Source organism: Petaurus breviceps, unplaced genomic scaffold (genome assembly GCF_028583685.1).
Source record: "Petaurus breviceps papuanus isolate PSGF00001 unplaced genomic scaffold, PetGlider_PUasm1.0 186, whole genome shotgun sequence".
NCBI classification, from domain to species: Eukaryota; Metazoa; Chordata; class Mammalia; order Diprotodontia; family Petauridae; genus Petaurus; species Petaurus breviceps.
In genome coordinates, this window is record NW_027185798.1 from 29868654 (window position 1) to 29895166 (window position 26513).

Genomic DNA, 26513 nt, shown 5'->3' on the forward strand with positions numbered 1-26513 from the left:
AGCCCTCTTGGCTAGCTGATTGTGCTACTATTTCATATCATGCTTGTGGTCCACTAACCATATTAGGTCTATTTTACCTAAAATGATTTTTTAGTAACTTCTTGTTGCCCCGCCACCACCATGTGCTCCTGGCTTTGAATTTGAAACTGACAGACTTGATGTAGAGTGGTCATTGGCCAAAGGGGAGCCATTGCTTATAAAGAAAGAAGAGTAGTGAGCAGTTGGTATCTGTGACCAGACAGAACTTTATTGTTGCATCAGATAAATGAGGAAGAGAAGGTTGGATTCAACTCAGAAATTTGGGGAATTTGAGAGGAGATGAAGTGATAATCCTGTGGTTTCTCCATTCCCAAGGGACATCTCAGGAGTTTAGGAGGAAGGAAAAGGAAAATGGGAAAGGAGGAGGAAGGTTTGTGGTTTCTCTTGATCGCTCAAATTCCGTTCTTCAGATAAGGGCACCAGGTCACTAGCAGCCACCAGAGTTGCCACCACAACCCCCAGACTGCTGGTTGTACCCACTGCCACTGTCACAGCGGCCAGGGCTCTGACTCCTGCAACTATGGGATCTGTGATGAGAAAAAAGGCTGCAGCCGCTCCCTAAGCCCCCTAAGCCCCCCAAGCCTCCTAAGCCCCCCAAACCCCCTAAGCCCCCAAGACTCCCTAAGCCCCCTAAGCTTCCGCATCCTCCAGAGCTGCCGCATCCTCCAGAGCTGCCGCATCCTCCAGTGCTGCCAAATCCTCCAGAGCTGCCGCATCCTCCAGAGCTGGACACACAGCCAGAAGAGACAGGAGCAGTACAGGGAGCCTGGGGAAGGCTCTTGGGGGGATACTTAGGAGTCTGGCATTTGGGAGGGGGCTGGTACTGCTGCTGGCTCTGCTGGTAAGACATCTCTGCTTGAGTTTAGTAAACCTGAAAGACAATAATGGAGTTTTTCAGATCCTTGAAATCCAGAGAATGTTTCTAATTTTTTCATTTTGAATCAATCTACACTGTGAAGATGAACTATATCTATAACACATTAGTATCTAATAGTAATCTAATAAAATTTATTCCTTTAGTCAAATATATTCAGGTGAAAATTTGGGGAACAGGGAATGAATATCTAACACTAATACTGAGGTTTAGGAACATTTTGTGAACATGTCTATGTGGGCTGAGAGACAGCATTGTGTCCTGGCCAAGGAGCCAGCCTCAAAGCCGAGAAAACCTGGGTTAAGTCCTGCCTGTGACACAGAGCACCTGTGTAATCCTGGACAAGTCAAAGCCTCTCAGTGCTCTGGCCAAATTTCTAAGACTATAGGAGCTGTAGGGAAGGTGCCAGCTTGCATTGGTAGAAAGAGTTTCATCATATGAGGGGTTTCTTATGCCAAGATAATAAAAGATCCAGGCCTTATGAATGGGTAAGTCACAATTTTATAAATTCTGCAGCTTCTCTCTTTTTTCTTTTTAAACAATCGGGGTTAAGTAACTTGCTCAAGGTTACACGGCCAGTTATTTCTGGGTGTGGTGCTGAGTATCTGAGCCTGGGATTTGATCCAGGTCATCCCAACACTGGAGCCAGTGCTCTTACTAGCTGAGCCACCTGGCCGCCCCTTGCAGCTTCTCTCTTCATAAGTATATACACATGTGTGTGATCTGGAGGAGAAGGAATGATGACCTTCCCAGAATACTCAGGATTATAGGACAACTCAGAGTTTCAAGGAACTCAGATGTCTGCTCCTCCCTCCCCCTCCAAACATTAGGCTCTTCGCTTTTGTTCTGGGGTGACCCAGAATGATTCTCCATCAGTTTAGAATAATAGTCATGCTGATTATAGCATTTTTGTATAGCACTTGAAGGTTTGCAAAGAACTTTACAAATATGATCTTGTATCACCCTCACAACAATCCCGGATTGTAGGTGCTATTATTATCCCCATTTTACAGATGAGGATACCGAGGCAGAGAGAGATTGAGTGACTTTCCCCACAGCTAATTCCTATGTGGGACTGGATTTGACCTCGGGTCTTTCTGACTCCATCTCCAACACTCTATACAATGGGCCCCAAATCCAAAGTAAGTTTCCCTTCTTCACCAGCTGCTGTACTCCTTGTTCAGCTACCCATCACGTTCTTCTCAGCCCCTCTCTCCTTTTCCAATCCAACCATAAACATTTATGAAGTGCCTACTCTGTGCCAAGCACTTCCTACTCCTCTCCTGCCCTACTTTGTGCTCTCCTTCCTCTCCTCCAACACCCTCCTCCAAGCCTTCTCAGGCTTGACACTCATGTCATGCAGACACTCACCCTGATCACAGACACGGACAGGAACTCTCTGCTGAAGAACCAGAGTGGATGAGGAGCCAGGGGCAGGGACACCTTTTATAAGGCATCCCAGGCTGAGTTATTGGCATGAAACCAGCTCTCTAGAAGGAAGAGTGCCTTACCCAAACCATGGCACGTGTCAGATAATTCCTGTCATTCTTCAGGATATCAGTCACAGACATGAGTCACTACATGGACCACTGAGTTGGAAAAGATGTTTGATATCATCTACTCTGACCCCCCATTATACAGATGAAGAAACTGAGACTTAAACGAATTAGAGTACTTGCCCATGGTCACAGACGTAGTTTATAGAAAAGCTAGGATTTGAACCTAAGTCCTCCATTACCAAAATTAATGCTTTCTTCATTACACTAGTTCTTGGTAGAGTTGAGGTATCTCTTCCTCCAAGAAGAGAGTATAAAGATGGTGCTTTTAGAAAGCTGTGTCTTTTCTGGGAATTAATGGCTCCCTCCTCACAGAGAAGTTTAAGGAATCCCCATGAAGTCCAAGACTCTACTTTCCATCCCAATTCTCTCTCCTCTGAACCACTGAGGAATTTGGGTTGGGGGATGGGGTAACTGGCTTTTTCATTCATCTACTCATTCATGCATCTACTCATTCAAAACTGGAGAAAAAGGTATTGAGCCAGTACTATGTACAAGTTCTAAGTCTTTGGGCTTCTGGGAAAATAAAAGGTAATGAAGCAACCCCACATCCTCAGGGAGTCTGTAACATTGTAAATGGCAGACAAGAACATTAATAAATACTGTGCCATCTAGAGATAGGAAACTGGGCTTGTGACTTCACTGGCATTTGGAATTGCTTAGAGCAAGAGTCCTAATCTCCTTGTGTATGGACCCCTTTTGCAATTTGGTTCAATTTAGGAACCCTTTAGTAATTTTTGAAGTAGTATTTAGTAATAATGTTTTTAGTATGTTTAGTTTAATGTATTTTTATAGTATATTTTATGTTTTTAGATATTATATGTGTGTGTATATATATATATAGATAAGATTACAAAGGAAACTAATTATATTGAAATATTTATCTTTTTAAAAATTTAGTCAGTTCACATTAAGAGAAAGAACTATGGAGTTTCAATGCAGGTTGAAGCACATTCTTTTTCTTTCCCTTCTGGTCATTTTTCACTTTCGTTCTGATTCTTCTTTCACATTCACATCATGACTAATGTAGAAATAAGTGCAACATAAGTGTAAAAGTGTGGCCATATCAGATTGCAGGCTGCCTCAGGGAGGTGGGAAATTTTAGAACTTGAAATCTTACAGGAGTGAATGTTGAAAGCTAAAAAGAAATAAATTTATAAAAAAAGAAAAATAAAAACAAGTTTAATAAATCAATAAACATTTATTAGGTACCTACTGTATTCTAGGCACTGTGGTAAGCTCAGGATGTGATCCATTACATCAGGAGTTAACTCCTCCCCTACATGATTCATCTCCTTCTATCAATGCAGCACAGCAGCTTCTATTCAATATACAGTCTTAGATGTTTCCTGAGAACCTAGCAGGTAAGTGATTTACTTGCTGTGGTGCAGCAATTCTGTGGCAGGGGCCGGACTTAAAAACTGGTCTTCCAGGTTCTTAACTTAGTTTAGAGAGTAGAGAATAGGCATTCTCTACTATACACAGCCCCTCTCTTCTGCATCATACAATGTGGGCAAATGCTTTCAGAAAGGCATAGACAACATACTATAGGACAAGGGCTGGTACCTTTGTGTGTCTTGTGAACCTTTTTTGTGGGGTCCATGAGGAACCTCTTTCATGGTCCTAAGAAAGCCACAGACCCCCTTTCTGAATAATGTATTTAAATGCATAAAATAAAATATACAGGATTGTAGTGAAAACAAATCATAGTGAAATATAAATGCTTATTGACCAACTAACTGAAATACATTTAGGACATTTAAAAAATAGTTCACAGATCCTGTTATAGGAAGCTAGTGCAGGGCAAAATCATGTTTAGCTGAGGTTATCAGGGTCTTCAGCATGTAGGATGCAGCCTTGAAGAATGACTTTGCTCTTAAATATGTTGTCCATTATTGTCCCCACCAATTTCTGATCATATGTGCAGAATAGCCCCTGTGGAGGGGAGGATGTGAAACCAAGGGTATAACAATGTTCACACTGATTTTATTCCCATCACATCCAAAACACTCCTTTTACATTTTAGGAAACCAAGTGAAATGAGATTGCCTGGTCTTTGAGTCATGACTGACAGCGCAGAGCTATGAAGCCGGATCCTCTACCTCCAAATACCATGTTTCTTGTGCCATATCATGTTGTCTCTCATTCCACAGACAGGGATTTCCTAACAATTTCTAGGAATGACACAGCTCTGACAGAGGTGTGACCATTCTAGGACACAAAAGAGCACCTCGGGATGTCTTCCTCCCCTCCCAACATAGAGTCATACTCTAAAGGTCAGTCACTTGTGCACCTACACACCCAAGTCCATTTCTTCCTATTGCATCTATGTCCTCTCTCTTTCACACCCACAGACCTGTATACATTCCTTAGTACCAAACCTAATCAGACCCAGGGCAGCCATTCTCTCTTCTCTATCATTGTCACCTCCACCAAAGAGAGGGAAAACACAGGAAAGCCATGATGCAATGCATTGTATCAGTCCTGGAACCCTCCAACATATCTCACTTGCCCCCACAGCAGAATGGACCAGTCCAGCTTCAGACCCTTTATTAGCTTGGTGCATTTGTTTTTTTGAACTCATTTTTCCTCTGAGAAAAACAAAAGATCTGGCTGCCCATATACACACTTATTGCTGTTGAGTTGTTTTTCAGTCTTGTCTGACTCCTCATGACCCCATGTGGTGTTTTCTTGGCAAAGATCCTGGAGTGTTTGCCATTTCCTTCTCCTGCTCATTTTGCAGATGCAGAAACTGAGGCAAACAGGGTTATGTGATTTGCCCAGGGTCACATAGCTAGCAAATGTCTGGGGCTGAATTTTAACTCATAAAAAAGGGTCTTTCTGACTCTAGGCCTGGTGCTTGATCTACTTTGTCATTGCCCATATATACACCTATTGAACTATTAATTCTTCACAGGACAGAGGAGTTACTCTGATTGAATTAGGGAAGAGAGTACATTTTTAGGAATGAGATACACAAGTCCTCAATGTAGCAAAAGAAACAAACAAGCAAAAAAAAAAAGCCAAGAGAGTATTTCTCATTATAGGCATGCCTTGGAGATATTGCTAATTCAGTCCTAGACCACTATGATAAAGTAAATATTGCAATACACTCACATGAAAGTTTTGGTTTCTCAGTGCATATAAAAGTCATGTGTATACTATATAATATAATGCATTAAGTGGGTGCTAATGCTATGTCTAAAAAGGACAATGTATGTGCCTTAATTCAAAACTACTTTCTTGCTAAAAAATGCTAACCATCATTTGGGCCTCCAGTGAATCATATTCTTTTTGCTGATGGAGGGTCTTACCTTGATGTTGATGGATGCTGGCTGATTAGGGCAGTGGCTGCTAAAGTTTAAGTGGCTGTGGCAATTTCTTAAACTAAAACAAAAATGAAGTTTGCCTTATCTGTGACTCTTCCTTTCACAAAAGATTTCTCTGTAGTATGCAATGCTTCTTGATAGCATTTTATTTTTTTTAAATTTTTGGTATTTATTAATTTGTTTGTTTATTTTAGTTTACAAGATTCAATTCCACAATTCCTTGAGTTTCAAATTTTCTCTCCCTCCTTCCCCTCCCCCCTACGAAGGCATATAATAAATTATAGGATCTGCAAATACTTTTTACATTAGACATTTGTCAGGTTATAAAGAAGGATTGTATCAGGTGGAATGAAAAATGGGAAAGAGGAAACAAAACCAAACAAGAAAAAGAAAAAGATCAGGTAGTTTGCTTCAATCTGGATTCAAACTCAGTTCTTTCTAGTTCTTTCTCTTGATGTAGACATATCTTTCCATCATGAGTCTTTTGGGATTGACTTATAACACTGCATTGCTGAGAAGAGTCCAGTGTATCAAAGCTGGTCATAACACATATGTTGTGTCTGTAATTGTGTACAAATTTCTCCTGGTTCTACTCTTCTCACTCAGCATCAGTTCATATAAGCCTCTCCAGGTAAATATGAAGTCAATCTGCTCCTCATTTCTTATAGCACAATAGTATTCCTTACATGCATATACCACAACTTGTTCAGCTATACCCCAATTGATGGGCACCCCCTTAATTTCCAATTCTTTGCCACCACAAAAAGAGCTGCTATAACTATTTTTGTACATATGGGTCTTCCTCCCACTTCTATGATCTCTTTGGGATACAACCCTAGAAGTGGTATTGCTGGGTCAAAGGGTATGAAATTATTTATAGCCCTTTGGACATAATTCCAGATTGCTCTCCAGAAAGACTGGATCAGTTCACAACTCCACCAGCAATGCATTAGTGTTCCAATTTGCCCACATCCTTTCCAGCATTTGTCATTTTCCTGTTTTGCCATCTTAGTCAATCTGACTGGTGAGGTGTGGTACCTGAGAGTTGTTTTGATTTGCTTTTTTCTAATCAACAGTGACTTAGAGCATCTGTAAGCATGTGCTTATAGATATCTTTAATTTTTTCCTCTGCAACCTGCCTGTTCATATCCTTTGACTATTTATCAATGTGGGGAATAACTTGTATTCTTCTTTTTTTTTTGCCTTTTGGCGGGCACTTGGGGTTAAGTAACTTGCCCAAGGTTACATGATTAGGTTTTTGTGTGTTGTGTGGGGGGGGGGGGGGGTGTCTGAGGCTAGAACCAAACTCAGGTCTTCCGACTCTGGGGCCAGAGCTATTACTCACTGTGCCACCTAGCCACCCCAAATGACTTGTATTCTTATAGATTTGACTCAATTTTCAGTATATTTTAGAAATGAGTCCTTTATCAGAGACATAGGTTGTAAAAATTCTTTGCCAATTTCCTCTTAATCTTGGTTACATTGGCTTTGTTTGTATAGAAGCTTTTCAATTTAATGTAATCAAAATTATCCATTTTGCATTTTATAATGTTCTCGAATTCTTGTCTGGTCATAAAATCTTCCCCTCTCCACAAATCTGACAGGTAAACTATTCCTTGCTTTTTGAGATTACTTACAGTCTGATAGCATTTTATGTGTATTAGAACTTCTTTGAAAATTGAAGACAGTACTCTCAAACCCTATCACAGCTTTATCAACTAGTTTATATGATATACTTAAATATTGTGTTGTGTCTCAGGGAATAGGAAGGTCAAGACAGAGGCGGGGAGAGAGAGAGAGAGACAGGGAGAGAGAGAAACAGAGAGACAGAGAGAGACAGATGGAGAGAGACAGAAAGAAAGACAGAGAGACAGACAGAGAGAGAGACACAGAGAGAGAGATAGAGACAGAGAGAGATGGGGGAATAGCAGGTAGGTGAAGTCAGAACACACACACATTTATTAAGTTTGCCATTTTATATGGGAACAGTGTGTGCTGCCTCAAAACAACTGTAATATAACATCAAAGATCACATTGATCACCATAACTCATATAATCATAATGAAAAACTTTGAATTATTGTGAGAATTGTCAAAAGGTGACACAGAGACATGATATAAGCATGTATCGTTGGGAAAATGATGCGGATAGACTCTCTTGAGGCAGGGTTGTCACAAACCTTCCATTTGAAAAAAAAATAAAAATTTCAATATCTACCCAGTATAATAAAACAAAGCATAGTAAAACAAGGTATGCTCATATAAAATGGGTCTTCCCTCTAGAGATGAATTCACAGTCTAAATCCTTTCAATACATTTTCTTGAACTTCCAAAATAGTGTCCATTTAAAAACATTTTAATTTATACTAAATTTTGCAGGGAAGAGGGAAAAGCACTGAGTCTGATGTTAGAGGGTACAGGTTCAAATCTTGACTTTGCTATTTATTATCTGGGTTACTCTGGGAAAATTCCTTATGCTCTCATGGCTTCTGTTTCCTCTCCTGTAAAATGAGGGGATTTAATTAACTGGCATCTGAACATCTGCTTTGGATCTTATTATGCAAAGTGAGATATACCTGTAATTCTTCTGTTACAGAACTCAGTAAATTCCTATTGACTTTGGTAGTCATGATAATGATGGTAGTTTGGGTGATGATAATAAAGTAACAACGGTGACCAAATGGGCTAAGTTCCATCAAGTTTAAAGCTCTACCTGAAAGCCAGGTTACTCTAAATACCTTCCCATGATGAATAAGACAGTAATGACAGTAGGAAAGGACGCCATCTTGCTTGTCACTTGATTCCTGCCCCACTAGTCAATTACTGTTTTAGTCACTCGATACAAAGTGTAGGACTTAGAACCTTAGGAACATTTTGAGAACTTCTCCCCCCCTCCCCCTCCCCCATCAATATGATAGACTAGGAGCATCGTTCAGAGGTTAGGTCAGATTTAATACATTCTATGGGTTTGGAGGTTGGAGGCAAGAAGATGATTCAGGTGGTTTCTCTGGGTCCCGGTGGTATTATTTCATGTGTCTTCTTGAACATCATGACTCCTATAGTGATTTGAAGCACTTAGGAAATCTCCGGGGGCCACCACAAGAAGAGATGATAACAGTTGTTACAGGGAATTGTGTAGTCAACATAAAACACACACTGATGGAAGCAATAAAGGACTGCATCTTAGTTTAAGAGAAAAGTAAAATACTTCCTATCCTTCAAGATGCCCTTTTAAGTAACAGTATCTTGACCCCAACATAGTAATGTTATTTTGGTTGTCTTTGAAGATGAAGGACAACCACCACCTGAATAGCCTCTCACTCATTGATACCCCTAGTTATCCCAGCCAGAAAGGACGTCCCCTTGCTTTGATATCCTACAGCATACTGTCTGTACCTCTTTTATGGCACTTTTCTCATCCTTCTTGTATATTTATTTTTCCCCTTGCAAGTTGACAAGCTCCTTGAGGGAAATGGTCATTTTTATTCATCTTTTGTATTTCCAGAAGCCCTGAGCACAGAGGGTTACACCTATGATATGGTCAATAATTCTTTATTGAGTGGTGAATAAATAATCAATAAATGGTCAGTTACTTCTAAACTACAAAGCCCAAAAATTGAGGAGGGGGTCTTTGATCTGCAGTAACTGTTCAGTGATTCAAGGGCCTTGACAATGGAAAGTCAAGAATGAGAAGTAAGGCAAGGTAGGTACACTTTAGATGTGGGTGATCTTTAGAAATAAGTCTGGGAGAAGCTACAAATCAAAGATGAGATCAGACTGGAATATCTCAGAGAATAATGCAGCCCTTTCTGGAAGAAGAGGCAGGGACTACCTGAAAATTCTTAGGAATGGCTACAACCTCAGCGACCGGAGCCCCTGAGCCTTAGCCCAGTGGATGAGCATCATGGCCATTGCCCCTAAGTAAGTGGGGGGAGGATCTGGATCCTAATCCCTAAATAATACATCATTTTCTGAAAGGATTATCTAGACTCCCAGATTTCTAAAGGAGAAGCCTTAGCGCTCCCATGGCCAGAGCAAAGAGTACTATGTCAGGAAACTTGGGTTTATAGCCAAACTCTTCCATTTATTATCAATGAGGTGTTGGGCAAATTACTAAATTTGTTTGAGTCTCAACCTTTGCTTCTATAAAAAAGGACTAAAATAACAAGTTGTAATAATTATAATAATAACAATGACTAGTATTTATATAGTGCTTTAAGGTTTGCAAAGCACTTTATCCTCACAACAATCCTGGGAGGGAGGTGCTGTTATTATCCCCATTTTACAGATGAGGAAATTAAGGTAAACAGATACTAAGTGGTTTGCCCAGGATCACACAATTAGTGGTCTGAGGCCAGATATGAATTTGTTTTTCTGACCCCAGGTCCAGCACTCTATCCACTTTACTACCTAGTTACTTCCTAGATAATGAGTAAAACCCCTTAGAAATGAGATCAAATGAGATCCTATTTGTAACATGTTTAGCACTGTTCCTGGCACATAGTAGACACTTAGGAAATGCCTGTTTCCCTCCCCTTGCCTTCCAACTCAGTAATGTCTTTATTGACTAATGTTCATAGATGTGACTTGGGAAATGTCAGGAATTGTCTGACACATTCTGTGGGTTGGGAAAGACACTTTTTCTCCTAGAGAGTTGGTTCTCATGCCCACAGCTCAGCCTACAATACCCTATAAAAGGTGTCCTTGCCACTAGATCTTCATCCACTCTGGTTCTTCAGGGATATTGGTGTCTGTGAGCAGGGTCAGTATTCCTATGAAGAGAGAAGGAGGAGGGACTCTAAAGAGGGGATTGGAGAAAGATGAACACAAATCAGGGGAGAGAGAGATGGAAAGGGATGATTCAGGATAGGGAAGCCAGGAAAAATGAAAAAGGGTCCAACTGAGTCAGAATCATGGAATATTGAGAAAAACATAGAATGTACTTTGGTTTTGTCGTTGGCTCATGGAGAACCTATCTGGATCTCCCCGTGACACAAAAAAAGTAAGAACCTAATATCTGGCAGGAAAGGAGCTGCAGTGGTCAGAATTACTGATAACTGTGCCATGAACTAGAATCTTTAAGATGTTCCCAGGATGTTTGGGGGAACCAGTCCTCTTCCCCCATCTTGAAACTATATTGGGCTACTTCCTTGGAGATTCTGCATGATTTACTTAATTCTAAATCACATATCCAATTGATATGCTAGTAAACTGTTAATAATCCATGAATTATCTCAAAGCCCATTGCCTGCTTGAAAATTTACAACCTACAGTTAGCTAATAGAATGAATTGCTTAAGTCTTCTCTGTCTGGACATTATTGTGTTTTGGTGTAGTTTACAGTGTTTATTGATTCTAAGTGAAGGAAGCTCCTTAACCTGGGTTTTACCCACCTGAAAAATCTGCCCTTTGTCTTCCAGAATTGCTGAACTCACGCAGAGATGTCTTACCAGCAAAGTCAGCAGCAGTGCCAGCCACCTCCCAAATGCCAGACCCCCAAGAACCCTCCCCAGGCTCCTTGCACTCCACCCATCTCTTCTGGCTGTGGATCTAGCTCTGGAGGATGTGGCAGTTCTGGAGGATGCGGCAGCTTAGGGGGCTTAGGGAGTCTAGGGGGCTTAGGAGGCTTAGGGGGCTTAGGGAGTGGCTGCAGCCTTTTTTCTCATCACAGGAGATCCCATACATGCAGGGGCCAGAGCCCTGGCCTCTGTGACAGTGGCAATGGGTACAACCAGCAGTCTGGCAACTGCGGTGGGAGCTCTGGAGGCTGCTGCTGATTCGGTGTCCTTGGCTAAGAGCTCACCTGGAGGAATCAAGAGAGGCAACCCTCCCATCTTTGCTCCTTGCTCCTTCTCTTTAATTTCCACCTGGGATCTGAGCTGATCTTGGAGCACCTAAGAGAGTCTAGGAGGATCATTTCATCTCATCTCAAAACTCTAGATCTCAAATTTGAATGGACCCATCTCTGCCTCATTTGTCTCATGTAACAATAAAACTCTATTGGGTTATAATTGTTTCCTATTCTCTGTTTTTCCCCTCTGAAAGCCAAACTCTCCCTTCCTGTATCTCTGCTTTATGCCTTCCTCAGAGGCTGCTGGGCCAGTGCCCGTGTCCAGGGTTTCTCTCCCTTAAGACACACAAGGACATGGAATATCAGTGTGTGCTTTACCAAACTGAAAATCATTTGATTGTGAGCACCAGCCTTCCCCAGATGGAAGAACCTTCTTGGGGCAGATCCCATAGAGCACAGGACAGACAGGGTCAAAGGGGGTTCTAGGTTTGGAGACCATTCATTTAATGAAGTAAAAGATTCATTGGGAAAAGTCAAAGATGGTGAACAATATTGGGAAAACATTCAGACTCTGGAGGTGGGGAGGCTAGAGAATTGACAAGAAAAGGCCACCTAGTCTTCTGGTTTGGAGAAGCAGGACTAGGTTTGATAATTTAGGAGGGCTCTCTCATTGTATCTATTGAACAAAGGTAAAGAAACCTTCTAAGAATGAGATTTATGCATCTTAAAAGTTTCTCAACTTCGTAATTACTGAACTCATCCAGAAATCTCCTGCCAGCAAAACCCACATAGTGCCAGCCCTTGTGATGAAGTCATTTGAGATATAGTGGGTGTGAAGTATGTGAGTTTTCCCTAATTCTTTCCCTCTCTGTGTTAGTCCTCATCACCAAATCAACTCACTCATGCCACAGAAGGGCAGAGATTACCCCCTTCTCCTCTCATGCCTCTTCCTGCTCTCAGGCAATACATCTTTTAATCAAATGCAGATTTTCATCCTAGAAAAAATAGGTCCCTCTTCCATCCTCTAAATCTGTGTCCAAGGACCTCTTCCCCCCTCTCCCCTATACTGACCCTGTCCCACTGTTTTTCTGAGTCCTGACCATGCTCCGGGCTTCTCTCTGTATTCTGAGTTTTGAGAGAAATGATTGTGCTCTCCTTTATTAATAGCCAATTATTGAATTAGGACTAAGGTTTTCCTACTTTATTTTCCTCATTTAGAAATCAGCCCCTTTAGGTTATTTAGGCAGTCTTAGAAATGCAGGGCTCATAATGAAATTTAACACAACAGAAAAATTTGAATCTGAAACAAAAGCTAAAGAAATTTTAGTTTAGGTGATTTGGTGGATTGGATTCTGGTCCATTGTGATTTAGTCAGACAAGTCTGGGTAGAAGAGGATTTAACCCTTTTTTCTAGATTATCCTAGATGAGGTGATATGGGTGTAGATAAGTCTCTTTGACCAAGACCGAGTGATCTGAGTCACATTCCCCCAGACCCTCATTAGAATAATCCAAACTCTTATTATAATATTCATTCCCTCATTACTTGTTAACCAATCAAAGCTGATTGCCACACTCAGGAAACACCCACTCTTCCAAGGGTATATAGGCACTGAATAGGTTCCATGAGGGGTGTGATTTGATCCATTTGAGAGAGATACTACCCCTTTTATTATCTGCTAGCATGATTAATAATACAAATAATTACACAGAAACTATATCTTTCAAACTTTTTAAATGTCACATCTTCCCCCAAATCCTCTCATCAAAACTCAGCTCTCAAAGACTAACCCAGGTCTTTTGACTCAAGTTTAGCATTCTACCTGAGACAAAGTTTTATCTTAAAGGAATCACTCTCAAAAGGTAGGATTTCTGGCCCTGTGACAAGCCATTGCAATAAGAACAAGATGAGTTAGGGGTGTCTTTCTGGTATCCCTTAAACCTGGAATGCTCCATTAGCTAGCTAGCCTTCTGCTGCACTCTCTCAGGGTCCACTCAGACTATAAGGAAAGCTTGCCTCACCATGATTTGGGTGAATTTTCTCCATAAAGAGCCTTTGGGATTGCTCTACAATGATATGGCATTTAGGGGTTAGCAGGAGACGGATATTGTAGAGGATGATTAAGGCACATGATTAAGATTTTATCGTTCTGTGGCCATTTTCCAGCTTGCTGTAGCTTGTGGAAGGGGCCAGGTGCCCTAATGAATGCAGAAAAGACTTAATTTTGGTAGCATGGCACTTTTGGAAGAGGGCCAATACAGGCAGAGGTTCCAGAAAATCATACAGAGAGATGGGGTAGAATTTGAATCTCCTTGCTGTTGTTATTGTTCCACCTTCATTCTTGAAAAGGACCAATGACATCATGAGATTTAACCCTCTTGAGGGTTAGACTTGCTCATGAACTGGATCTGAGTAAGGCAGAACTGTGCAAAGCCTCACTCTCTTTTCCGGGCATTGAAGTTCAGTGGCAAGACAGAAGTTAAGATAAGTGGTGATGGCCTGGAATGTGGTGGGTGCCACTGATCTTTCTAAATTAAGGCCTTTCCCAGGTCTCAATTAGTCTGAGGCAGTACCCATTCAATAACTAAGGGCTAGGTAAGAATAGAGACAAAAAATGGCCCAATTTGCCATGATAAAAATACCAGTTGGGGAAGGAAAGACCCTCAGAGTTTCTATACAGAACAGAAAACAATTGCTATTTACACTCATTTTAAGCCATCAAAATCTAAACAAATCTAACTCTCTTTCCAGCCTTGAGGTGAAGGAGAGGAGGAAACAACAATTATTAGAGGTGTTTGGGACGAAGATGAAAGGACATAGAAGCTGATAGTGGCAAGGAGCAGAGACATCAGGTGTCTGCATGTGTGTGAACTCATTCTAGTCTGAAGTACACACCCTTATGCCCACACACCCTTTCCATAATCCTGGGAAAAGAGAGTGTCATCATTCTTAATGGTTAACTAATCCATTTGGAACAGCTAGGTGGCAAAGTGGATGGAGTGCTGAGCCTGGGACCAGGAAGACATCTTCTTGATTTCAATCCAGCCTCAAACACTTACTAGTTGTGTGACCCTGGGCAAGTCACGAAACCCATTTACCCCAGTTCCCTCATCCATAAAATTGAGCTACAGAAAGAATTGACAAACCATTCCAGTGTCTTTGCCAAGAAAATCCCAAATGGGTCCACAAAGAGTTGGACACAACTGAATAACAACAAAAATTAATCCATGGGTCTTTGGAAATTCTTTTGTCTAAATTTGCTTTAAATTCCATTTTGTTGAAACCTGTTTTAACTACTAAGCTGTATATATTAATGCTTTGGGTTCAGTGTTGGGGAGAGGGAATGTTGAATTGAAAAAGTACCAGAAGAGAGAGATTAAAATTGCTCTGTTTGCCACAGCAAGATTTCTGGCTAGGGAGAAATAGAAGAGAAATAGGAATTTCTCATAGGAGAAATAGAGATAATTGCTTTATTTTAATGTCTTCCAAGAGTGGAAAGAATATGTTCACTGGGATTTTTCTAGGTATTCAAGGAGTTAGTAACACTACAGAAATGTGACTTGGTGAGGCAAGCATGGTCATTACTTCTCTAACTAGCCAGTTTAAAAGGAAACCAAGACCTGAGGGAGTGGCTGGGGAGAAAGTCACACCCCAAAAGAAGGGTGAACCCTTCAGTATTCCAGCCCACAGAAAGCTAGGAGAAACAAAGTAATTGATAGCTCTGCCTGCCTATTTAGCAAGCCCGAAACACATAGTTGCTGTTTATTTTCTAGTGATATTTTGTAGTAAATGAGTAACAACCAGGTTTAACTGAAGACAAGAGTCACCTGTAAAAGATTCTCACCAGAACCAGGGCAAACACTAGAATCTTTTAAAGAAACGCAATAAACAGGGGAACCCAAGAACAAAATAAATGAAATTAGTAGTTGATCTCTTAAAGAGACCATATAGCACAGTAAGAATAAGTAGAAGTAAAAAATCCCAAACCTTTATCAGAGAAGTAGACATCAAAGGGAGCCTCCAGCTAGTTCAAAGTAGGGGAAGGGTAGAGATGTTTGAAGAGACAAAAAGAATAGACTCATGTTCATCTGCCTCCATCTAGGTTTGGTAAAAGATGCCCTAGCTTGTTAGCTCCACCCCCTTCCTTCCCCCCCCCCCCCCCCCACTATATGTTTAAAGAAACACCTATCTCAACCATGGAACCACGCACAGAAAGAGACATGGCACATGCTAAGTATGGCTTCTTCATGGGTCCTACATGTGTTGGCATGAACCCCATTCTTAAAGTAGATAATGGTCCTATCTATTCAGGTTATAGAATCACTAACTTTTTCCTGTCCCCACTCTGGTTTTCTTACCCTCAATTGATATCCAGTGTTGGCAGACAAAACCCCACTTTCAGCTTGGTCCTCTTGGATACTGTGGATTGGATACTGTGATACTTGGGTATTTGGATACTATGTCTCTCATATCTCAACAAAGACAGAGAAATCATCCCTCAAGAAAATCATGAGCCAGAGAATGTCCTCAGGTATCCTATTTTCTCCCACCCCACAGAATATACGAATCTCAATCTAACCCAGTGATACCTAATCAATTTGCCACAGACCATCATGGGAGATCTCAAAGCTTTCCTGAGGGTCTAAGCCCTGGACTTTGTACTAAGTAGTGGGATAGAGACCAGGGGGCAAGCAGGACTCACTCATTTCTTACCATCATTTCTGCCATTGTGATTCTTTTCATCACAGAAAGGTGCTTATTTAAAGTATTAAAATTTATAGAGCATGTCACATACTTTATTTCATTGGATAATTATTGCTTTCATTAACATCACTAGCATCAGTATCATTAAGCTTCCTAACCAATGAACTGCTGGTCCACACCCTCTCCTTTATATAGCAGTATCACCAAGTCAAAGATTTAAAGCTGAAAAGGACCTTCAGGGGAACTTTTTTCAACTCTCTCATTAAACATATGATGATCCTTTTTCAAAACTTGGGCTCCTCTTTGCTCCTTGGCATGGAAAAGAGGGAGAATGGATGCTGTTTTTCTGAGTTGCTTGCTGGGTACATGTGTATAAGAGAGTCAAACACAGAAACAGAAACAAAGACAGAGACATAGACTGAGGGAGAGACACAGAGACAGTAACGTAATTAGAGAGAAAATATGATCCATTTTTTTTTTACAATTCTAAAAAGAGGAAAAGGCCCAATGTGCTATAAGACTGTAACACAAGGGGCAGCCAGGTAGCACAGCAAGTAAGAGCACCGGCTCCAGTGTTGAGAAGACCTGGAGATCAAATCCCGGGCTCAGACACTTAGCACCCACCCAGAAACACCTGGTCATGTAACCTTGAGCAAGTTACTTAACCCCAGTTGCTTAGGGGTGGCCAGGTGGCTCAGCGAGTAAGAGCACCTGTTCCAGTGTTGGGACGACCTTGAGATCAAATCCCGGGCTCAGACACTCAGCACCACACCCAGAAATAACTGGCTGTGTAACCTTGAGCAAGTTACTTAACCCCAATTGCTTAAAAAAAAAAATAAAAAGACTGTAACACAAATGAGTTTCAATTCTTCAACTTTTTGCTTTAAAAAATTATGATGGGGGGAGGGGGCCACGGCTAAGTGGCACAGTGAATAGAGCACCGGCCCTGGAGTCAGGAGGACCTGAATTCAAATCCGGCCTGAGACACTTGACATACTTACTAGCTGTGTGACCTTGGGCAAGTCACTTAACCCCAATTGCCCTCCAAAAAGCGAAAAAAAAATTATGATGCAGTTCCTCCCTTCCCCTGGACCTGACAGAGACAGAGACTGAAGAGAGACAGAGGAAGAATGTGGTGAAGTCATTTGGGAAGTATGGGTGGACAAGGTGACTGGTCTGGGTGATGACAGAAGGCTGGGATGGGAGGAAAAGAGGAGTTTTCCAAAGATGTCTTAATTTGATCCAGGATCATCGATGAGTCACAAACCAGATAGTTTTGAAGCACACATATACAATGAGAGGCAGCATGAGGAAACATTTAATTAGAAGTAGAAGACCTAGGTCCATGGTCTTGCTTTGCTACTGATAAGCTGTGGGACTCGGGAAAATGACTCATTTCTCTAGATTTCAGCTTCCTCACTTGTAAAAATAGGATTTCAGATGAGATGACTAAGAAGGTTTTCTTTTTAATTTGCAAATAGATCTAGAGTGGTGGTTTAGGGGATAGGGGACTGGCCTTGGTTTCAGATTCCATTTTTTTGACACTTATCTTCTGCTTAACCCTGAGTAAATTCTTTACATTTTTGGTTCTCTAGGCAGGTCTATAAATCAGTATGTTGCTGACAAGGAACTGACCTATATTGGTAGAGGCCCCTATGGGTGGGGAACCTGCAGCCTCAAGGCCACATGTGACCCTTTAGGTCCTCAAGTGTAGCCCTTTGACTGAATCCAAACTTCACAGAACAAATCCTTGAGGCTGCAAGTCCGCTATGCCTGGTAGAGGGCATTCCCTCACTTGAGAGTTCACTATTAAGCTCTCAATTCCTTTGATCCAATGAAAATTGTTGACTTGGTTTCATGCTGATAAGATATAAGTTTCTAGAGGACAAGGATCATTTGTCTTCAAATGCCTAGCACAGTGCCTGGGTCCATAGTGGAGAATAAGTCCATGCTTATTGAATTGAATCAAACTGACTTTATTCTAAAAATGCATTTGTAAAGAGAGGCTCTTGGGGGTCTTATTGAACTGGGCCCTGGGATGACCCCAAGATTTCCAACTCTCAACAACAACAGCAAGCTTATAGACACAGCACAAAGCAGTCACTTGATGGAGGTAATGAGAGGCAGCAGTAGAGCAAAGAATCCTTCTTAGCCATCAAGATTCCCTTCAAAGAGTCTTCATGGGAGTGTTTCTGGTCACCCCAGCCAGACCTGGTCTTTCTCTGTCCTAATCTCTGATAGCAAAGAGTCAGTGCTGTTCATTGGCATTCATCTTCCCGTATATAGCATTATAATCATTTAAGTATTTGGTCTTCCCCTCCTAAGCTCCATGTTACTTATCTAATTCATCTTTCAGTCTGCCCAATCCATGGCCACAAAGCCTTGCATTATAAAAGGTATTCAATGAATGTTTGTTAGATAGAGGGAAGGATGGTCAGTTATTTCTAGCTCCAAGACCCTAAAGTATAGAAGTAGCAGTTACAGACCTTCCATATATATATAGATATTGAGTGGATCTGTAAGAATGGAAAGGAGAGTTAGTGGAACAAGGGGTGTGCTGAGACCAGAGAGGATGTCACTGAGAGAGGGGGTGTTTCCAAGGGATGGGTTTAGGAGAAGCTAGAGGGTAAGATTGCCAAAGGATATAAATCCACTCCTTCTGGAGGAAAAAGACACAAGGTCATAAGTAGATTGCCGGGAATGGATAGAATTTCATTATCTGGAAATGTTAGGACCTTTACTCAGTGGCTGGACTTCACAAAGATCCCCCAGAGTAATTATTATAGTTGTTGTTAATGATAATAAGGATAGCTAGCATTTATGATAGTGCTTTACCTATATTATTTCATTTGATTCTCACAAATCCATTTTATGGATGAAGAAACTGAGGGTCAAAGAGATTAAGTGTGCCCAGAGTCACACAGTCAGTAAACACCTGAGACAAGTTTCAGACACAGTCTTACTGACTCCAGGTGTGGTGCTCTATGCCCTAAGACACATAGCTGCTTCATCTTCTTGGTGAATGGAAGTCTCTTCACCTCAATCAATGATACAGCTTTCTTAAAGCACCATCATGGTTACAGAGGAGATACCTTGGAGCTTCCATGAGCTGGTGTAATGAATGAAAGGGGCATTAGATTTGTAATCAAAGGAAGGGGGTTCGAGTTTGTATTCTTCTACATACCACCTGTGTAATATTGGGAATGACCTCTCTGGCTCTCAGTATCTTAATTTGTAAAAAGGAGGGGCCTAGATTACACAATGTCTAAGGAGCTTTGCCACTCAGTTATCCAGTACTGACCCATCTTGACATATTTGATGTTGGAGAATGTCAAGAATTGTCTGATACATTTTACAGGTTGGGAAGGACACTCTTCCTCCTTGGGAGCTCATGCCAAAAGCTCAGCCTGGGGATGCCCTATAGAAGGTATCCCTGCTCCTGGCTCCTCACCTACTCTGGTTCTTTGACAGAGAGTTCCTGTCCATTTCTGGGATCAGGGTGAGTATCTGCATGAAAGCCTGGGGAGGTTTGGAGGGTATTGGAGGAAAGGGAAAGAGAGTACAAACCAGAGGAACAGAGAAGTGCAAGGGGGAAAGGGAGATGAAGGAAAAAGGAGAGAGGGGCCGAGAAGGAAGAAATAGGGAGAAACCGAGTGAGAAGTGCAGCAGCTTCAGAAAAACAAAACTATACATTGGATTTATTCCAGAGCAGGGGAAAGTTTTTGTGAGTCATGGACCCCTTTGGATCTGGGGAAATTTACGGACTCCTCAGAATAATATTTTTAAATAATTAAAGGAAATGTTAAATTTCAATTAGAGGTTAGTGAAACTACAGATGTATATATTTTTCCAATTCAAGTTCATGGCCCATCAGAAATCTACTTATAGATACCTTGCAGAACCAATCTGGGCCTCCCCAGAAGACAAGGCAAGAGCCTAGTGTCTCAAAGGCAGTGAGTGGAAGGGGGTGGGGAATAGCAATTGTTTGAGTTCCTGGAAATTCTACAGTGTCCTGGACTCCTTTGATGGGCCCCCAAACACTGGGGAAGTTATCATTTCCCCAATCTATTCTCCTAACTCTCCTCTAGAACATCTATATTTGAAGTAAAGAGATTCTGTCTCACTTACCTATTGGATCCATAAGATGGTCAGATAGATTGATTGGATTGCTATGTTGAAAAAAATATTTATAATCCTGCAGATCTTTTATTTTAATTTTTAATTTTTCCTGCTGATTTTTAGTGTCAATATTTAGTTCCTTGTTCCCCAAATTCCAAACTAAGTGTATTTAGAGGGAAAAATACTTTCTTACATCTTTTCTTTCTAGATATTAATCTGTCTTTGATATATAATCATCACAGTAAATATTGATTCAAATTTTTAAAATAAGTTTATTAAAGGGTTCATATATCTGAAAACTGTCTCTGTTATCTTCCAGGATTACCAAAGTCATCCAGAATGTCCTGCTAGCAAAAGCAGCAGCAGTGACAGCCCCCTCTCAAATGCCCTCCCAAGTACCCTCCCCAGGCTCCCTGTACTCCTCCTGTCTTTTCTGGCTGTGGGTTCAGCTCTGGAGGATGCGGCTCTGGGGGTGGCTGCTGCCTCTTTTCCCATCAGAGGAGATCCCATAGATTTGGGATCCAGAGCCCTGGCTACTGTGTCAATGGCAGTGGACACAGTCAGCCATCTGGGGGCTGTGGTGGTAACTCTGGGGGCTGCTGCTGAGCTGACATCTTACACAAGAAGAGCAGAATTGGAGGAATGAAAAGAAGGCACTAACCCTGATTCCTTTATTCCTGGATACTTCTCCTTTTCCCAAGTCCCCAAGGACCTCAGCTGCTGAGATGTCCTTTGGGGATTGAGAGAGCCCAGGAAGATTGTTTCATCTCACTCAAAACCTGCCTCATTTGTTTTAGACAACAATAAAATTCTGTTTGGTCACAAGTGCCTCCTGCATACTCTTTTCTCTCAGAAGCCCAAAGCTCTCTTCTTTCAATAACTGTACATTCCCAATATCCTCCCACCCCTTTCTCCTATGCTCACAGGAACCATTCAACTGACAATTATCTGGTGGTTTTCTGTGATTCAGACCCAAGGAGACACAGGGTTTCTGTATGTGCTAAGCCAAAGCAAAAAACATTATAACTATAAAAATTATAATCAGTCTTTTCTGACAGGGAGAACCCATGGAACACAAAGTTGTCAGAGTTCCCAAGCTGTTCTGGGCTCATGGGTCAACCCATTTGACCAAGAATAAACAAACAGATAGATAGATAGATAGATAGATAGATAGATAGAGGTATGTATGTGTTTGCATGTATTTATGTATATATATATACATTCATATATACATACACAAATATATTACATATACATTTAATGTACATATTTTTATTTGTGTTTGTATATATATCCATACTTATATGTGTGTATGTGCATAAATGTTTATATATGTATGTATGCATGTGCATCCATATATATTTATGAAAAATACTGTAATTCTGGGTATTATAGGAGAACTTGGTTAAACCCCACTGGGACCCCAGCCAAAACCCAGCTGTTTGCTCAGAATCAGAATAAGGAAGTATTCTTAGGGCAGCAGAACAGTGTCCAATTAACTATGTGGGAAACATAATTAGAGAATTGTGGAGAGGAAGGGAAGGCTCAGAGACACATGGGCACAACATGAAGACTATACGTTTTGACAATTGCCCCAGCAGCCCCTGGCTTACCTGGAGTCCATCAATTGAAGATTAAGTGTGTGAGGAAAGGATTGATGCCTTTCTGACTTAGTGGCAGCCTCACCATGTCCCTTGCTACCTCAATCCAGTACAAATCTCTAAGAGACTCCCAGAGAGGCCCAAGAGCCACAGCTTATAGCAACTGCCTCAAGGTCTGACTACAGCAAGTATCCTTCACTGAGAATGTTCTTTCCTTTAATGATCTTGGTAAGGGAAATCTTAGCACCTTATAGTCTGAGGGGGTCATTCAAGCAGAATCCAGAACCTGAGGGGGTCTCAGGGTAAAATAGCATCATAAAATAATAATATCATTGATGAGTACACTCTCTTCATTTTACAGATAAGGAAACTGAGGCACAGAGAGGTTAGGTAATTTATTCAGGGTCACACAAATAGTAACCATCAGAGACAGTATTCAAATTCAGGCTTAAGGCCCAAATGAGAAAATGAGTCTGGATAGGCTCAGGAAGTAGCAGGAAGAGAGTCCCAAACCCCTACACCTGTTCCTCCCACAACCTTGAAGCAGAGCAACTTGGAAGACAGGGAGTGAAGAAAGAGTCCCCGGTCTTTGTCAGGGCATCATTCTAGCTTCTCCCCCATATGGTCTGTACTGTCTGTGTCCAAACGCTTGACCTGGTTGCCTTCTCTTATCCTTTGGGCTCTAACATTTCACTGTTTTCACTAGAATGGGCCTCAGATAAGCTCAGTTCCTCTTCCCTCAGGCTCCCCACTCAAGCCGGAGCAGACTGACTATTCCTAGAGGCACCTCCTCCTTCCACAGCTGGTCCAGCTGCCAGACTCACAAAAGCCCTTTCTCCCCTGCCCTTTCCCGCCATCTTGTCTCCCTTCACCAACAGAACTGCCACATCTCTTATTCACACCTGACCCCAACACACACCACAGGTAGCCTTCTCCTTTGTCACAGGGACCAGAGAGAGACCAGATCATTGGTGAGCTGTGGGCCTGGTGAAAAGGGACTCTTTCAGGAGGACTCTGGGGAACAGACAGCTCTGACAACAGCTTCTCTGCCAGCGTCTTTCATTCAAATTAAAGGCCCCCCAAACACATTTTTTAAAGCAATTGGGGTTAAGTAACTTGCTCAAGGTTACACGGCCAGGTGTTTCTGGGTGGGTGCTAAGTTTCTGAGCCCGGGATTCGATCCCCAGGTCATCCCGACTCTGGGGCCAGTGCTCTTACTCGCTGTGCTACCTGGCCGCCCCCCCCAACACAATTTATAAATGGGCCTCCCTCCCATCTTTTCCCCCCTCTCCCCAATAAACATTTTCTACTTTCATGCCCCCCATCTCTGCCCCAGGGTGAAGTTCCCACCTGTGAAAAATGATGTTTATCTAGGCTACTTGCATTTTAAGTATGATTAATATCCATACAATATAAATGCTACTAATGATTCATATTTATTTAACAAAATAATAACACTTTACAGAGATCTTTAAGGTTTACAAAGTGCTTCCTACCCATGTGACGCTGGGCCTCACTTTCCTTACTTGTAATATTATGAATTTGCACTGAATAATTCAGGACTAAACTATAGCCTTGAATTTGGTTGAACTCCAAACTTCTGCTACCATGCCTCAGAAACATTTTCATCCTGGAAGTTTACTCCAGCCCTGGAATTACTAACCTATTGGAAATACCCTCTGCCTTTTTGCCCCCCCCCTCCCAACTCCTATCAGATAGCTCTTCCCAGAACCTCCAGCAAGCTATTGTTGATAGTCCAGGCGATAGGTGTTGAGGGCTTATGTAAATGTGTGTGTGTGTGTGTGTGTAGATGTGTGTATGTGCATGCATATATATGTGTATATAATTTTGGCATATGTATAAAATTAAATTTAATTTTAATTCTATATAACATATACTTACAACATGCTTTTAAGTCTAATCTTCACGATTAACATTTTTCTCCATCATTTTCTTTCTTTTTTTTTTTTTGGAGGGCAGTTGTGGTTAAATGACTTGCCCAAGGTTACACTGCTAGTTTTTGTGTTAAGTGTCTGAGGTCACATTTGAACTCAGGTCCTCCTGACTACAGGGCCAGTGCTCCACTCACTACACCACCTAGTTGCCCCATCTCCATCAGTTTCTTAAGCCTAGACAATTAACCAAACAATAAATTCAGCCATGATTTGCAATATTTGCCAATTTTCTTGATGTAAATGCTCACCCTAAAAATTTGACAATTGAATCTCTGAGTAGTACAAGTCAGTGCTAACATATTCCTGGATACAAGTACTACCACCAAGAGAAATAGACTGGGACATAACAGGCTGCATTTTGGGCACTCATGTTTATTTCTGGTGAAGCATTTCCTGAGTGGTCAGTGCGTTTGACTCCTACCACACAGTTCTAATCCTTGAATCATGGCCTGAAATCTGCTCTCTAAAGTGTCCACATTGTCTCTTGGACTGAAACCAGGTGGGGAGAATATGTCTGAAAATTCATAGGATCTAAAACCAGGCAATATCTGCACATACACCAGTGACTGGGCCCTTGTTGGTCAGCCCAGACCTATAATACCTTTTTATAGATGAGGAAATCATGCTTCAGGGAAATGAAGCACATTTCCCCTGGTCACACCGCTGAGGGTTAGAGGTAGGTTTGGAATGCAGGTGTTTTGGGCGCCTAGTCAAGCCGCAAGCAGATCTCAGGAACCTATAGACACAGGGCATCTGGGTCCATGCAATTCTCTGTGGGAAGCCTGGTACCCCTTCTCAAACCATGCATCCTTTAACTACCCTGAGGCAACCAGGGACCAGGTCTCTTAAACACACCTTTCTCTTTGTGCTTCAGTTTTATATCTTGATCAGAAGCTAGTTTCCTCTTGTTTCCCTTGTTATTAGAGTGGGTGGAAGCTGTCTCCCACTTTCCTCCTATCCCAGAAGCTCTTTGAGGAGATCACCCACTGGCTTATTTCTGTCAGGGCAGCATGCCAAGGTCCTCTAGGCAAAATATTGATTCATCTGCAGCCATAAACACTCCATTCCAGGGGGAAGAAGGGAATGGGATTAGCTTCTATGAGCTCAGGTCCCACCTCACACATAACCTCACCCTTACCTAAAGGTTTGCAGAAGGCACCGCCCTTGCTTCAGAATAGAGCCTGTGACTCATAGAATTCCAGAATGTTAGAGCTGGAAGGAATCATCATCAAGGCTAATTGCTTAACTTTACAAATGAGAAACCAGAGGTCCAGGGAGGGGGAACAATTTGTTCAGAATGATACAGAAAGTAGGAGTGTCAGGATTCGAAGCCAGGTCTCTGATTTCCACTCATTGGTTGTTTTCACTCATCCATTCCTCCATTCACTTATTCATCTATTCACCACACTTTATTAGGCACTCACCATATTAAGGTACCGTTGTTGGTATATGTGGGCCTGGGGGGAGACAGAGACTCAGATCTATACTTAACAGGAACACATTACCCATATGAACACATGTAAGCTCTAACTTAATCTATTTTCACAGCATTTAGTTCTTCATTTTCTTTATGAAATTATGCTTACTATATGTACCTTGTAGAAGAAATTACCTTATAGGTTCTGACATAGAGTAGTTAAAGTGAACACACCGTCTCATTTTCTAACTTCTGTTTCAGAACATAATTTCAAAAGTCCATTCAAATGACATGTTAATCTTCCTCTATTGACACTGTGATTGTGCTGATTTTATCCAGGTTTTTAAATTTCAGCTAAAGTTTCACAGGTGTACAGAAATCTTTTTATTCATCCCTTGCTGAACATCAAATTCCTAATCATAGCTACTCCAAACTTTGCTCTATTTTGCTCTATCTACTGAAGATTTCACCTTTAACCTCACCCTAGTAGATGGTGAATTCTCTTATTTGACTCAGAATGTCAGGATTGTCTCATGAAAGTTCCCCATATCCACATCCTTCCCCTACTCCTAATAATTTCTCTGTCTTAATCCATCCTCCCCTTCTTTCCACGTCTCTTAGAGAAGGAGATAGCTCTTTTCCTTGAAAGGGCTGAGTGCTATACCTATGCCTGGGATCTCATCCCCTGTCCCTCCTCTCTCTAGAAGTTTCCATCTCTTCCTCTCCACTGAGTCCTTCTCCTAGAAACATACTCAGGTAGGTTTTCACTAATCTCCTCAAAACCCTCTCTTTGACCTTGCTACCACCTCCAGTTATCTTTCCAATTCTCTTCTTTATAATCAAACTACTAGAAAGACTAATTTTTCTTCCCTTTTCCTTTCCATCCTCACCCCTCTCCCCCATTCATTTCTCAAATTCTTGCCACCTGGCTTCCATTCCTATCTCTCCACTGAAAATGCTCTCTTTAAAGTTACTAAAGATGGGATCAGAGAATACAGACTTTGAGAATGAAAGATAAAGGTCACTAAAATTAGTGAACCATAAGCTCATTATGAAATAGTATGATGTTCTGACCAGAAGAGGTAACTTGGTCTTTTTTGTCTTGTATTCAGTTATATCCAACTCTTCATG

General features: G+C 41.5%; 2 long non-coding RNA genes across 2 annotated transcripts in view; both read right to left on the reverse strand.

Annotated features, from left to right (window-relative positions):
* Positions 1–26513, reverse strand: part of LOC138162631 (uncharacterized) — a 311452-nt gene that overhangs the window by 204771 nt on the left and 80168 nt on the right. The gene's annotated exons all lie outside the window — the stretch shown is intronic.
* LOC138162630 (uncharacterized) lies at positions 226–2338 on the reverse strand. Its single transcript, XR_011168676.1, has 2 exons — positions 2285–2338; positions 226–910 (listed from the first exon to the last, which is right to left on the reverse strand). It is a non-coding gene; the product is annotated as an uncharacterized lncRNA (long non-coding RNA).